Here is a 17,774-nt window from a genome sequence, read left to right as displayed (position 1 = left end):
AAAAGCAATCCTAAGGAAAAAGAACAAAGGTAGAGTCATAATCTTCCAAGACTTCAGACAATACTACAAAGTAACAGTAATCAAAACAGCATATGGTATTGGTACAAAAATAGACATATGGATTAATGGAACAGAACAGAGATCCCAGAAATAAACCCACAAACCTACGGTCAATATATCTATGACAAAGGAAGCAAGGATATCCAATGGAGAAAAGACAGTCTCTTTAGCAAGTGGTGTTGGGAAAGCAGGACAGCCACATGGGAATCAATGAAATTAGAACCCTCTCACACCATATACAAAAATAAACTTAAAATGGTTTAAGGACCTAAATATAAGCATGACATCATAAAAACCTAGAACAGCATAGCAAAGGCAGTGCTAAGAGGGAAGTTTATAGTGATACAGGCCTTCCTCAAAAAAGAACAATCTCAAATAAACAACCTAACCCACCAATTAAAAGAATTACAAAAAGAAGAGTGAAAAATACGAAAAGTCAGCAGAAGGAAGGAAATAATAAAAGATCAGGGAGGAAATAAAATAGAGATCTTTTTAAAAAAGAAAGAAATCAATCAAACCAAAAGCTGTTTTTTTTGAAAAAGTAAATACAATCGACAAACCTCTGGCCAAACTCACAAAGAAGAAAAAAGAGAGAGCACAAATGCAAAATAAGAATGGAAAATGGAGAAATTACAACAAATAACATAGAAATACAGAATATCATATGAGAATATTATGAAAAACTATATGGAACCAAAGTGGATAACCTAGAGGAGATGGACAAGTTTCTGGAAACATACAGTCCACCAAGACTGAATCAAGAAGAAACTGACCACTTGAACAAACTGATCACTAGAAATGAAATTGAATTAGCAATAATAAAAAAACCTCCCTACAAATAAAAGTCCAGGACTAGGCAGCTTCACTGGGGAATTCTACCAAACATACAAAGAACTCATACCAGTCCTTCTCAAACTCTTCCAGAAGATTGAAAAGGAGGTAATACTCCCAAACTCATTCTGTGAAGCCACCATCACCCTGATATCAAAACCAGGCAAAGACACTGCCAAAAAAGAAAATTACAGACCAATATCACTGCTGAACATAGATGCAAAAATCCTTACCAAAATATTAGCAAATAGAATCCAACAGCACATAAAAAAGATTATACATCATGATCAAGGGGGGTTCATCCCAGGGACACAAGGGTGGTTCAACACATGCAAATCAATCAATGTAATACATTGCATCAACAAGAGAAAGGACAAAAACCACATGATCATCTCAATAGATGCAGAAAAAGCATTTGATAAAATTCAACACCCATTTACGATCAAAGCTCTCACCAAAGTAGGTATAGAGGGAACATCTCTCAACATAATAAAAGCTATATATAACAAACCTACAGCCAGCATAGTACTCAACGGTGAAAAACTCAAAAGCTTCCCACTAAAATCTGGGACAAGACAAGGCTGCCCACTATCACCACTCCTATTCAACATAGTCTTGGAAGTCCTAGCCACAGCAATCAGGCAAGAGAGAGAAATAAAAGGGATCCAAACTGGAAAAGAAGAGGTAAAAGTGTCACTATATGCAGATGACATGATACTATATATAGAAAACCCTAAAAAGGTCCACACAAAAACTACTAGAACTAATCGAAGAATTCAGCAAGGTAGCAGGTTACCACATTAACGTTCAAAAATCAGTTGCATTTCTTTACACTAATGATGAATCAACAGGAAAAGAAAGTAAAGAAACAATCCCTTTAAAATAGCACCCAAAGTAATAAAATACCTAGGAATGAATCTAACCAAGGAGGTGAAAGACTTATACACGGAGAACTATAAAACAATGATTAAGGAAATTAAAGAAGACTTAAAAAAAATGGAAAGATATCCCATCCATGCTCCTGGATTGGAAGAATCAATATTGTTAAAATGGTCACACTGCCCAAGGCAATCTACAGATTTAATGCAATCCCTATCAAATGACCCAGGACATTTTCCACAGTACTAGAACAAATAATCCTAAAATTTATATGGAATTACAAAAGACCCTGAATTGCCAAAGCAATACTGAAGACAAAGAATGTAGCTGCAGGAATCACTCTCCCAGACTTTAGACAATACTAAAGAGCTACAGTAATCAAAACAGCATGGTATTGGTACAAAAACAGACATATGGATCAATGGAACAGAATAGAGAGCCCATAAATAACCCACAGACTTCTGGCCAATTAATCTTTGACAAAGAAGGCAAGAACATACAATGGAGTAAAGACAATCTCTTCAGCAAATGGTGTTGGGAAAACTGGACAGTAGCATGTAAATCAATGAAGCTAGAACACTCCCTCACACCATACACAAAAATAAACTCAAAATGGCTTAAAGACTTAAACATAAGACAAGACACTATAAACCTCTTAGAAGAAAACATAGGCAAAACATTCTCTGACATAAATCTTAGCAATGTTCTCCTAGGGCAGTCTACCCAGGCAATAGAAATAAGTGCAAAAATAAACAAATGGGACCTAATTAAACTTATAAGCTTTTGCACAGCAAAGTAAACCATAAATAAAACATAAAGACAACCTACAGAATGGGACAAATATTGGCAAAATATGGGACTGACAAGGGCTTAATTTTCAAAATATATAAGTAGCTCAATAATAAAATAACTTAATAATAAAAAAAACCAAATCCAAAATTGGGCAGAAGACCTAAACAAGCAATTCTCCAGTGAAGACATACAAATGACCAATAGGCACATGGAAAAATGCTCAATATCGCTAATTATCAGAGAAATGCAAATCAAAACTACAATGAGGTTATCACCTCTCACCAGTCAGAATGACCATCATTAAAAATTCCACAAACGATAAATGCTGGAGAGGGTGTGGAGAAAAGGGAGCCCTCCTACACTTTTGGTGAGAATGTAGTTTGGTGCAGCTGTTATGGAAAACAATGTAGAGATTCCTCAAAAAACTAAAAATAGACTTATCATAGGCTCCAGCAATCCTACTCCTGGGCACATATCCAGAGGAAATGCCAATTTGAAAAGACACCTGCACCCCAATGTTCACAGCAGCACTACTTACAATAGCCAAGACATGGAAACAACCTAAATGTCCACCAATAGATGACTGGATAAAGAAGTTGTGGTATATTTATACCATGGAATACTACTCAGCCATAATAAAGAATAAAATAATATCATTTGCAGCAACATGGATGGAGATTGTCATTCTAAGTGAAGTAATCCAGAAAGAGAAGGAAAAATACCATCTAATATCTCTTCTATATGGAACTAAAAAACACAAATGAACTTATTTACAAAACAGAAATAGATTCACAGACACAGAAAACAATCTTATCGTTACTACAGTGAGGTGGGATGGGATAAATTGGGAGTTCAAGATTTTTAGGTACTAACTACTATATATAAAATAGATAAACAACAAGTTTATACTGTATAGCACAGGGAACTATATTCAGCATTTTGTAGTAACCTATAATGAAAAAGAATATGAGAATGAATATATGTACTTATATGTATGACTGAAGTATTATGCTGTACACCAGAAATTGACACAACATTGTAAACTGACTACACTTCAATTAAAAAAAAGAATCAAAGGGGGAAGTCAATATGTACCAAGAGACAAATTAAAACAGAAATATGACATATGAAACCTATAGGATGCATGAAAAGCTGTTCTAAGAGGAAAGTTCATAGCAATAAAGGTCCATCTCAAGAAACAAGAGAAATCTCAAATAAGCAAACTGAATTTACACCTAGAGGAAATAGAAAAAGAAGAGCAAACAAAGCCTAACATTAGCAGAAAAAAGGAAATAATAAAGATCAGAGCAGAATTAAATGCAACATAATTGAAGAAGACAATGGAATAGATCAATGAAACTAAGAGCTGGTTCTTTGAGTAGATAAACAAAATGGATAAACCTTTAGCTAGATTAACAAAGTTAAGAGAAAGAGGGCTTAAATAGATAAAATAAGAAATGAAAGGAAAAGTTACAATTAATATGACTGAAAAACAAAGGATCATTAGAGAAAATTATGAGCCATTATACACCAACAAACTGGACAGCCTAGAAGAAATGGACAAATTCCTAGACGCATACAGTCTCCTAAGACTGAAATATGAAGAAACAGAAAATCTGAATAGACCAATTATTAGTATGGAGATTGAATCAGTAATCTAACACCTCCTAGTAAGCAAAAGTCCAGGATGATATGGCTTTATATGGCTTCCCTGGTGAATTCTTTCAAAAATTCAAAAAATTTATATAAGATTTCATATGTATCTTGTCAAACTCTACCAAAAAACTGAAGAGGAGGGAACACTTTCAAACACATTTTACAAGGCCAGCATTACCCTAACAGTATAACTAGATGAGGACACCACAAGAAAACAAAATTACAAGCCAATGTCTTTGATGAACTTAGATGCAAAAATCCTCAGCAAAACAGTAGCAAACCAAAGTCAACAATTCATTAAAAAATCATATACCAAGATCAAGTGGAACTTATCCAATCAATGTGACATATCACATTAACAAAATGAAGGATAAAAATCATATTATCATCTCAATAGATGCAGAAAAAGTATTTGATAACATTCAACATCTACTTATGATGAAAACTCTCAAGAAAGTGGGTATAGAGGGAATGTACCTAAACCTAATAAAGGCCATATATCGACAAACCCATATCTAATATCATACTCAATGGTGAAAAGCTAAAAGCTTTTCCTCTAAGATCAGGATTAAGGCAAAAATGCCCACTGTCACCACTTTTATTGAACATAATATTGGAAGTTCTAACCAGAGAAATTAGGCAAGAAAAAGAAATAAAAGGCATCCTCATTCAAATCAGAAAGAAAGAAATAAAACTGACACTATTTTCAGATGACATGATACTACATATATCAGATATATATATATAAAACTCTAAAGACTGCATCAAAAAACTGTTGGAATAAATGCACTCAGTAAATTCACAAGATACAACATAAATATACTGAGAAATTAAGAAAACAATCACATTTACATTTGTATCAAAAAGAATAAGATACTGATGAAAGAAATTGAAGACATAAATGGAAAGCTATTCCATGCTCATATACTGGAAGAATTAATATTGTTAAATGTCCATAGAACCCAAAGCAATCATCAGATTCAATGCTATCCCAATCAAAATCCCAATGGCATATTTGACAGAACTAGAACAAAAAACTCTAAAAATTTTATGGAACCATAAAAGATCCTGAATAGCAAAACATCCTTGAGGAAGTAGAACAAAGCTGGAGGTATCACACTCCTTGATTTCAAACTATACTATGAAGCTGATAGTAATTAAAATGTTATGGTACTGGCACAAAAAGACAGACAGATCAATGGAACAGATTTGTGAGCCCGGTAATAATGTCACACATGGACAATTAATTTACAACAAAGGAACAAAGAACATACAATGGCGAAAGGACAGTTTTTTTCAATAAATGGTGTTGGGAAACCTGGACAATCACATGCAAAAGAATGAAACTAGACCACTATACACTATACACAAAAATTAACTTAAAATGCATTAAAGACTTGAATGTAAGACCCCAAACCACAAAAGTCCTAGAAGAAGACATAGGCAGTAATCTCACTGACATCAGTCTTAGTGATGATTTTGTGGATCATTCTCCAAAGGCAATGAAAACAAAAGGAAAGATAAACAATTGGGACTACAACAAACTAAAAAGCTTCTGCATAGTGAAGGGGATCATCATGAAAACAAAAAGGCAACCTACTAAATTGGACAAGATATTTTCAAACCACATGTCTGATAAGGGGTTAATGTCCAAAATATATAAAGTACCCATACAACTCAACAACAAAAAAATGAACAATTGATTAAAAAATGGGCAGAGGACCTGAGTAGACATTTTTCCAAAGAATACATACAGATGCCCAAGAGGCATATGAAAAGATGCTTAACATCATTAATTAGTAGGGAAATGGAAATCAAAATTACAATGAGATATCACTTCACACCTGTTAGAGTGGCCATTATCAAAAAGATAAGAAGTAACAAATGTTGGAGAGCACTTAGAGAAAAGGGAACTCATGTACTGTTGGTTGGAGTGTAAACTGTGCAGCCATATGGAGAACAGTATGGAGAGTCCTAAAAAATATAGAATAGAATTACCATATGATCCAGCTATTCCACTTTTGGGTATTTATCTGAAGAATATGAAACACTAATTCAAAAAGATATATGCACCTCTGGGTTCATTGCAGCATTATTTACAATACCAAAAATATGGGAAAACCAAAGTGTTCCTCAATGGATGAATAGAAAAAGAAGCTGTGGTATATATATATATATATATATATATATATACAACAGAATGCTACTTGGCCATAAGAAAGAATGAAATCTTGCCATTTGTGATAACGTAGACTGAGGATATTATGCTAAGTGAAATAAGTCAGAAGAAAAAAGACAAATATGCTATGATTTTACTCATATAAAGAATCTAAAAAACAAAAACAAAACAAATTAACAACAAAACAAACTGAAAACAAACACATAGATACAGAGACTAGATTTGGTGGTTACCCAAGGGGAAGGGAGCTGGGAAGTAGGCAAAAAGGGTGAAGGGGGACATTTGTATGGTGACAGATGGTAATTAGACATTTTAGGGTGATCACTTTGTAGTGTATACCAATGTTTAATTATAATGTACACCTGAAACTTTTAATATAATAAAAATAAATTTTTTTTTAAAAAGAGAGATTGGCAAAGTGGATTAAAAGTGTTTTGTCTATATGCTGTCTACAAGAAATTCACTTCAAATATAACATTATAGGCAGCTTGAAAGTAAAAGGATGGAAATAGATATATTTTGTAAACATTAATCAAAGGATAGCAGGAGTGGCAATATTAATATTAGTAATTTTAGACTTAAGAGCAAAGAAAATTACTCAAGACACAGACGGACATTATATAATGATAAAAGGGTCAATCCACAAAGAAGACATAGCAGTCATAAAAGTGTATGTATCCAATAACAGTCACAAAATACATGAAACAAAACCAATAGGAGTAAAAAGAGAGCTAGATAATTCCACAGTTATAAAGACTTAAACATGCCTGCTCAACCAGTAGTAGAACAACTAGTCAGAAAATCGTTTTCCTACACGAATATACAAGAACTCGGCAACACCATCAACCAATGAGATCTAATCAACATTTATACAATGCTCCTCCCAATGACAGCAGAATATATATTCTTTTCAAGTACCCATGGAACAATTAATAAGATAGATCATATCCCAGGCCATAAAATAAATCTCAATAAATTTAAATAACTGAAATTATAGAAGCTGTGTTCTCTGACCATAATGGAATAAAACTAATTTGATAACAGAAAGATAATAGGAAAATCTGTAAAAACTTAGAAACTAAACAACAACTTCTACGTAAACTATGAGTCAAAGAAGAAGTCTCAAGGGAAATAAAAAATGCATTGAAGTATGGAAAAATAAACATACGACATAGCCATGTTTGTGGGCTAGAGCTTAAGCAGTACCGTGAGGGAAATTTACAGCACTAAACGAATACGTTAGAAAAGAGGAAAAGTATCAAATTGATAATCTAAGTTACCATCTCAAGAACCTAAAAAAATAAGAGTAAACTAAATGCAAAGCAAGCAGAATGGAGTAAATAATAAAGATAAGAGCAGAAATCAGTGAAACTGAAAGCACAAAGGCAACAGAGAAAATCAATGGAGAAGCTGGTTCTTTGAAAAGATGGAATTTACTAACTCCTGCCAAGAATGACCAGGAGAAAAAAGGGAAGATGTAAATTATCAACATCACAAATGAAACAGTGGATATCACTACAGACCCTGCACAAATCAAAAGACTAATAAGGGAATAATAATACAAAGAACTCTATATACATAAATGTGACAACTGAGATGAAATGGATCACTTCATTGAAAAACACAAATTAACACAACTCACTTAATATAAAAAAGATGATTTAAATAGCTCTATAACTGTTAAGGAAATGGAATTTGTAATTTAAAACTCTTGAAAAAAAATCTTCAGGCCCAGTTAGTTTCACTGCAGAATTCTACTAAACATTAAGAAAAGAACTGACAAGTTCTGCACAATATTTTCCAACAATATAGACGAGGAGAACACATCCCATTTTATTTTATGAAGCTAGTATTACCATGATATCAAAACCAGACTGTAAGGGAAAAAAAAACTACCACCCAATATCCCTCATGAATATAGATTAAAAACATTTACAATATACTAGAAAAGAGAATTTAGCAATATATGAAAAGAATTATACACCATGACCATGTGGGGTTTATTCCAAGAAAGCAATGCTAGTTCAGTATTTGAAATTAGTCAATATAATCCACTATATTAACAGGTTAAAGAAAAGAAATCGATTATATGAATTGACATAGGAAAAGTATATGAGGAAATTCAATACTCATTCATAATAGAAACTCTCAGGAAAAAAAAAAGGAATGGGTGAACACTTCCTCAACTTGATAAAGAGCCTTTACAAAAATCTTATGGCTAACATTATACTTAATGGTAAAAGAATGAAAGTATTCCCCCGGGATAGTGAACAAGGAAACATTATCCACTCTCATCCCTCTTATTTAACATGGTGCTGAAAGTTCTAGTCTGGGTAATAAGGCAAGAAAAGAAAAGAGAAGGCATATAGATTGGAATGGAAGAAATAAAACTGTCCCTATTTGCAAATGACATGGTAGTTTACATAGAAAATCTTAACAAATCTTCAAAAAAATCCCTGAAGTGAGTGAGTTCAGCAAGGTTGTGGGATACAAGATAAACATACAAAAATCAATTGTATTTTTTAGCACAGAACCTGACCACAGTGTTGGGAGGGGGCACAATCTGCTTGCCTACAGGCACTGAGAGCAGCACAGACCAGGGATGCCAACGGATGGCCTCTGGAAGCAGCAAACTGAATCAGGGCGAAGACAGACAGACCACTTCATAAAATCATTAAGAGTGCACAGTCTCCATGAGAACACCCCCCCGTCCTTTTTTAAAATCTTTTTTTTTAATCTGTTCTATTTTCTATTACCTTTTTAATTTTTACTTTTTAAACAATTGTATATGTCTATAGTTTAATCCCTTAATTTTTTATTTAAAATATTATTATTATTTTTTCAAAAAAATCCACCTCATTTCATTTTTATTTCTCTTGGTTTTGATCTCCTGTTATTGATTATACACAGGTTTCAAATTGTTTTGGTTCTTTTCTCCTTTTTTTTTTAAAAAGGTTTTTAAGAAATGTCTCAACTCAATTGTTATTCTGCTTCAATTTGCTCTTCTATTATTGATTATACACTGTTTTCAGACCTTTTTTTTCTCCCTTCTTTTAAAATTCTTTTTTTAAAGTTTTATTCCTGCATAGGCTTTAAATAGACAAATAAACTCCTTAAGGACCACAATAGATAACTGATACTCCATAAGCCACAGTGCCAGAGAGACATGAGCAAGATGAAGAAGCAGAGGAGCCACTCCCAGTTAAAAGAGCAAGAGAAATCCCCTGAAAGAACCATCAATGAAATAGACATTGATGGCCTAGTAGATCAAGATTTCAAACAAGGAGTGACCAAAGTACTGAAGGAATTAAAAGAAATAGTGTTTAGAGATATAAAATGTGTCAAAAATGAAACTGAAGCTATAAAGAAGAGCCAAGTAGAAATGGTAAATTCATTTGCTGAGATGAGAGCCGATCTAAAGGCTGTACAAAGCAGGCTAGATAACGCAGAGGAACGAATAAGTGACCTAGAAGCCTGGACAACAGAAAACACCCAATCAGAACAGCTGAGAAAAAACCAAATAAAAACCAATGAAAACAATATAAGGGACCTATGTGATAATATAAAGTGTGCCAATCTATGCATAATAGGGGTTCCAGAAGGGGAAGAAAGAACCAAGGGGATTGAAAAGGTGTTTGAAGAAATCATGACTGAAAACTTCCCAAACCTAAAGAAGGAATCAGATATCCAAGTACAGGAAGCTCAGAGGGTCCAAACAGGAAGAACCCAAACAGACTCACACCAAGATATATCCTAATCAAGATGGCCAAGTCAAGGATAAAGAAATAATCCTAAAGGCAGCAAGAGAAAAACAAAGAGTAAGTTACAAGGGAACCCCCATAAGGCTTTCAGCTGATTTCTCTACACAAACACGACAGGCCAGAAGGGAGTAGCAAGATATATTCAAAGTCCTGCATGAAAAAAAAATGCAGCCTAGGATACTTTACCCAGCAAGGTTACTCTTTAGAATAGAAGGAGAGATAAAGAACTTCACAGGCAAGCAAAAACTAGAAGAGTTTAGCAACACTAAACCCATGCTAAAAGAAATACTGACAGATCTACTCTAAAAAGAAAAGAAGCAGGATGCTATAGAAATGAGAAACTCATACCCGGAAAGGTGATAACTACCATGAAATACAAATAGAATAACCATGAAATTGTAAAAGAACACATCTAAATCATTAAGAGTGGGAGAGGGAAGCAAGAAAATACAGATTTTTTTTTTCTTTTTTAAATTTTTTGTTCTCAGTAGGATGGGTTTGAGCTTATATTACTATCTGTTTAATACAAACAGTTATAGTAATGGGTTAATAGACTTACAAAAAAGGGTAACCACAAGCCAAAAATTTGCAAGTGAGTCACAAAAACTAAATAAAATCCAAGATAATACAAAGGAAAATTACCAAACCACAAAAGGAAGAAGAAAGGAACAAAGAGGAAATACCAAATCAACTGCAAAAATAAGTTCAAAATGGCAATAAACACACATCTATCATTAATTACTGTAAATGTTAATGGACTAAATGCTCCAATCAAAAGACATAGAGTGTCAGACTGGATAATAAGGCAAGAACCTTCAATATGCTGCATACAAGAGACCCACTTTAGGGAGAAGTACACATATACATTGAGAGTGAAAGGATAGAAAAGGATATTCCACGCAAATGGAAAAGCCAAAAAAGCAGGTGTAGCAATACTGATTTCATACAAAATAGACTTTAAAACAAAGGCCATAAAGAAAGATAAAGGACATTTTATAATGATTGAAGGAGTAATACAAGATGAGGATATTACACTCATTAATATATATACACCAAATATAGGAATACCTAAGTACATAAAACAGTTACTAACAGAGATAAAGGGGGAAACTGATGGGAATACAATCATTGTCAGAGATTTTAACACCGCATTAACATCACTGGACAGATCTTCCAGACAGAAAATAAATAAGGCAACAGAGAAATTAAATGATACAATAGAAAAATTAGATTTGGTGGATATTTTCAGAGCATTACACCCCTCTCCAAAATAGGATATACATTCTTCTCAAGTGCACATGGAACATTTTCTAGGATTGATCATGTACTTGGGCACAAAAGAGGCCTCAACAATTTTAAGGAGATAGAAATTATCTCAAGCATCTTTACTGACCACAGTGCCATGAAACTAGAGATCAACTACAGAGAAATAAAGGAGAAAAAAAAATGAAAGCATGGAGATTAAACAACACACTATTAAAAAACCAATGGGTCAATGATGAAATCAAAGTCAAAATTAAAAAATACCTTGAGACAAATGAAAATGAAAACACAACCACACAAAATTTATGGGATGCAGCAAAGGCAGTGCTAAGAGGGAAGTTTATAGCAATACAGGCCTTCCTCAAAAAAGAACAGCTCAAATAAATAATCTAACCCACCAGCTAAAAGAACTAGAAAAAGAAGAGCAAAAACAACCCCAAAAGTCAGCAGAAGAAAGGAAATAATAAAGATCAGGGAGGAAATAAATAAAATAGAGATTTTTTTTTTTTTAAAAAAAGAGAGAAATCAATCAAACCAAAAGCTGTTTTTTTTGAAAAAGTAAATACAATTGACAAACCTCTGGCCAAACTCACAAAGAAGAAAAAAGAGAGAGCACAAATAAGCAAAATAAGAAAGGAAAATGTAGAAATTACAACAAATAACATAGAAATACAGAATATCATATGAGAATATTATGAAAAACTATATGGAACCAAAGTGGATAACCTAGAGGAGATGGACAAATTTCTGGAAACATACAGTCCACCAAGACTGAATCAAGAAGAAACTGACCACTTGAACAAACTGATCACTAGAAATGAAATTGAATTAGCAATAAAAAAAAAACTCCCTACAAATAAAAGTCCAGGACCAGACAGCTTCACCGGGGAATTCTACCAAACATACAAAGAAGAACTCATACCAGTCCTTCTCAAACTCTTCCAGAAGACTGAAAAGGAGAGACTACTCCCAAACTCATTCTGTGAAGCCACCATCATCCTGATACCAAAACCAGGCAAAGACACCACCAAAAAGGAGAATTACAGACCAATATCACTGCTGAACATAGATGCAAAAATCCTTACCAAAATATTAGCAAATAGAAGCCAACAGCACATAAAAAAGATTATACATCATGATCAAGGGGGGTTCATCCCAGGGACACAAGGGTGGTTCAACATATGCAAATCAATCAATGTAATACATCACATCAGCAAGAGAAAGGACAAAAACCACATGATCATCTCAATAGATGCAAAAAAAGCATTTGATAAAATTCAACACCCATTTATGATAAAAACTCTCACCAAAGTAGGTATAGAGGGAACATCTCTCAACATTATAAAAGCTATATATGGCAAACCTACAGCCAGCATAGTACTCAACGGTGAAAAACTCAAAAGCTTCCCACTAAAATCTGGGACAAGACAAGGCTGCCCACTATCACCACTCCTATTCAACATAGTCTTGGAAGTCCTAGCCACAGCAATCAGGCAAGAGAGAGAAATAAAAGGGATCCAAACTGGAAAAGAAGAGGTAAAAGTGTCACTATATGCCAACGACATGATACTATATATAGAAAACCCTAAAAGGTCCACACAAAAACTACTAGAACTAATCGAAGAATTCAGCAAGGTAGCAGGTTACAAGCTTAACGTTATCAGTTGCATTTCTTTACACTAACGATAAATCAACAGGAAAAGAAAGTAAAGAAAACTGGACAGCTGCATGTAAATCAATGAAGTTAGAATATTCCCTCAAACCGTACACAGAAATAAACTCAAAATGGCTTAAAGATGTAAATATAAGATAGGACAGCAAAAATCTTCTAGAAGAGAACACAGGCAAAATATTCTCTGACAGAAATTGTAGCAGTGTTTTTCTAGGTCAGTCTACCAAGGCAATATAAATAAAAGCAAAAATAAACAAATGGGACCTAATTAAACTTATAAGCTTTTGCTCAGCAAAGGAAACTATATACAAAATCAAAAGACAACCTACAGACTGGAAGAAGATATTTGCAAGCAATGCAACTGACAAGGGCTAAACTTCCAGAATATACAAACAGTTCACAGAACCCAGTAACAAAAAAACAATCAAATCAAAAAATGGGCAGAAGACCTAAACAGACATTTCTCCAAAAAAGACATCCAGATGGCCAACAGGTACATGAAAAGATGCTTAATAACGCTAATTATCAGAGAAATGCAAATTAAAACTACAATGAGGTATTACCTCACATTGGTCAGAATGGCCATCATTAAAAAGTCTACAAGTAACAAATGCTGGAGAGGGTGTGGAGAAAAGGGAACCCTCCTACACTGTTGATGGGAATGTAATTTTGCACAGCCACTATGGAGAACAGTATGGAGATTCCTTAAAAAACTAAAAATAGAGATACCATATTACCTAGCAATCCCACTGCTGGGCATATATCCAGAGGAAATGCCAATTTGAAAAGATACATGCACCCCAATGTTCATAGCAGCACTATTTATAATAGCCAAGACATAAAAGCTACCTAAATTGGCACGTGATTGGATAAAGAAGCTGTGGTATATATATGCTATGGAATACTACTCAGCCATAAAAAAAGAATGAAAGAATGCCACTTGCCACAACATAGATGGACCTAGAAATTATCATACTAAGTGAAGTAAGTCAGGCAGAGAAAGACAAATATCACATGATATGATTTATATGTGGAATCTAAAAATATGAGACAAATGAATTTATTTACAAAAGAAGAACAGACTCACAGACATAGAAAACAAACTTATGGTCACCAAAGGGGAAAGGAGGAGGGATAAATTAGAAGTTTAGGTTTAGCAGATACAAGCTACTATATAGAAAATAGATGAACAACAAAGTCCTACTGTATAGCACAGGGAACTATATTCAATATCTTGTAATTGCCTATAATGAAAAAGAATATGAAAAAGAATATACATCTGACTGAATCACTATGTTGTATACCAGAAACAAACACAACATTGTAAATTAACTGTACTTAAATAAAGAAAAAATGTGTAAAACTTTAAAAAAAGAAAAGGAGAAAATCTGTGGCATATAGGACTAGGCAAAAAGTTCTACAATAGACTTGACACACCAAGAGAATGATCCATAAGAGGAAACTGATAAACTGGACAAAATTAAAAACTTCTCTTCTGGGAAAGACCTTGTTAAGCTGATGAAGGGACAAGCTACAGACTAAAGAAAATATTTTCTAACCACATATCTGACTAGTATCTAGAATATATAAAGAACTCCCAAAACTGAACAGTACACAAAACAAAACAATTCAATTGCAAAATGGAGAAGAAGATGAACACACACGTCACCAGAGAGGATATGCAGATGGCAAATAAGCACATGAAAAGATAGTCAGTCAGCACCATTAGCCAGTAGGGAAATGCAAATTAAAACCACAATGATGTATCGTGAACTTACCTATCAGAATGGCTGCTAAAAAATTAGTATCACCAAATGCTGACAAGGACACAAAGATACTGTATAACTAATAGATTGTTGGCAAGAATGTAAAATGTTACAGCCACTTTGGAAAACAATTTGGTAATTTATTTAAAAACTAAATACCAATTTGAGCCTCTTGTTTGAACAAAAATTCCTAGCAAGTGCAGGTAAAGAAGATGGTGGAAAGAGCCCTGGAATTGAGGTCAGAAGTTCTAGTTCTGACTCTCATTCATTAGTCATGTGAACTTCGGCAAATTGGAAACTTGACTTTCTGAATCCTAAAAATTTCCTTATTTTAAATCAAGGATAATACCAACATTGTCTACCTCATAGAATTGCTGGAGGGGGTTGCTGAATGAAATAATGGGTGTAAGAATGCTTTCTAAAATGTAAAGCATGATACTGTAAAGTTTGAGGTTTTACATTTGTGCAGTAGCCACTTTGCCAGTGTATGGAGGCATTTAATAAAGGTTACCTGCTTAATAAATAATGAATGAGAAACTGGTCATTAAAAAAGTCAAACAAGGGCAGAATTTCTCCCCCAGCATTTAAAACAAAAGGGATACATAGCACATTCAATCAAACAGGAAAAAGCAACAGAACGCTAAATAAAGAGCCAAGAGGGTTATTAAATTAATCTCTGCATAAAAAAGCTAACTATTCCATCATGTTTAAGGGGATGAACAATAATGGATGAGAGGCTCGTGAAAAATTAGAAAAACATTAACCTATTTAACAGGCAATGCAAGAGCCAGAGAGATGGAACAGTAATATATTAGACAGAATAAAAGTGGCAAAACCAAAATGCTCAGAGCAGTTTTGGCCTTATATGGAGACTATGGAAATTGATCAATTTGAATTTATAGTACAATTTAATTTTAGTTTGTATTCGTTACTATGGCAAACACATCTGAAGGTCCAGATGAGGCTCATGGCTTAGAAATTGAATTTTCTCTTCTTCCCAAAAGAAAGTTAAGAAATATATATATATATCTCCAAAATGTTCAATTTAAAAAAATTTTTTTAAACTTAAATTCACACAGGCCATAATTACATAGCTCCAGAATTCTAGGTTTCTGTAAGTTGATGCTAGTTTGTACCAGGTTGTCACCCTGCTATATTGTTCTACCATCTGTTGTGGTTTGCAGATATTTGTATATAAAGAAACAGTTGAGCAAAGTTAGAATCCTTGGATATTAAGATGTACTCAAATAATGATTTTTTGTACTACTTTAAACAAGCCATTTAACCTTCTTAATATTTTATAGCTCCCTTATAATAACAATACTACCTTACATGTGTATGAGCTGTTAAAAGCTTACAACACATATTATTATTTCAACTGATCCTTAAAACCTCAGCTTGGAAGTCAGAGTAGGTATTATTTCCATTTTACAAATGAGAAAACTGAAGTCAAACAGCAAAGGAGAAATATCCATATGCAAAAACAAATAAGAAACCATTCAGACTCTCATCTCACACACCATAAACAAAAATTAACTCACAATGAATCACAAACCTATATATAAGAGATAAAAGTATAAAAGCTACAAGAATACACAGAAGAAAATCTTTTGCAAATTTGGAATAGGCAAAGATTTCTTATCAAGATTAAAAACATGACCCATAAAAGAAAAAAATGATAAGTTGGACTTCATCAAAATTCAGAACTTTTGCTTTCTAAATGATGCCATTAAGAAAATGAAAAGACAAGCCAGAGACTGGAAGAAAGTATTTACAAATCATATATTTGATAAAGAATTTGTATCTAGAATATATAAGGAACTCATGTAACTCACTGAGAATCCAAGTTAAAAATTGGGAAAAGAATTAAATCTTTCCAAAGAAGATATACAAATGGTCAATAAATACATGAAAAAATGATCAAGTGTTCGCTATCAAGGGAATTCAAATCAAAACCACAATGAGCTACCATTACATACCCACTAGGATGGCTATAATACAACAGATGGACAATAACAAGTGCTGATGAAGATGTGGAGAAATTGGGACCCTGATACACTGCTGGTAGGAATGTAAAATGGTGCAGCCACTTTGGAAAACAGATCACAGTTCCTCAAAAAGTTAAATATAGATTACCACATGACCCATTGGTTCATGTACTCAAGAGAATTGAAAAACATGTCCACACAAAGACTTGTACATAATTGTTCATAGCAGCATTATTTGTAGTAGCCAAAAAGTGGAAACAATTCAAATGTTTACCAACTAGTGAGTGGATAAACAAAATGTGATATATCCATTCATTAGAATATAATAATATTCATTTATTCAGCAATAGAAAGGAACGAAATACTGATACATGCTACAGCATGGGTGAACCTCACAAATAGTCAGCTAAATAGAAAGAAGCCAGACACAAGAGGTCACATAGTATATGATGCTACTTATATGAAGTGTCTAGAAAGAGAAAATCTATAGAGATAGAAAGAAGATCAGTGGTTGCTTGGGTCTGAAAATGGGAGCAGGAATTGACTGCAAATGGCTAGAAACATTTGTAGGTAATGGAAATATTCTAAAACTAGATTATGGTGACAGTTGCATAACTATAAATTTACTAAAAATCAGAGTTATACACAATTAATGAATTTTATAGTATGCAAATTACATCTTAATAAAGTTAATTTTAAAATTACTGAATAAACTTGCACTGAAAATTTAAAAAATCAGCAGAAAGACTAAAATACAGATCTTTCAGTGATTCTTCTACTCTATCACCTGCCTCTGAGAAATGACAGGAATAACAATAAACTTTTTCAAAGGGTTAGTATCATCACAGGGAAATAATAATTTTACCAGGTTTTGAAAATACAAAATAATTCAAAATGCCAGGTGGTACTGCTCTTTTGACCTAATCT

The 17,774-nt window shown here is 33.5% G+C and overlaps 1 protein-coding gene across 1 annotated transcript in view; it reads right to left on the bottom strand.

The window, feature by feature from the left end:
• TEX11 (testis expressed 11) overlaps window positions 1-17,774 on the bottom strand; it is a 283,928-nt gene that overhangs the window by 13,065 nt on the left and 253,089 nt on the right. The gene's annotated exons all lie outside the window — the stretch shown is intronic.

This window comes from Camelus dromedarius, chromosome X (assembly GCF_036321535.1).
Source record: "Camelus dromedarius isolate mCamDro1 chromosome X, mCamDro1.pat, whole genome shotgun sequence".
NCBI classification, from domain to species: Eukaryota; Metazoa; Chordata; class Mammalia; order Artiodactyla; family Camelidae; genus Camelus; species Camelus dromedarius.
This window is presented reverse-complemented; position numbering and strand designations above follow the sequence as displayed.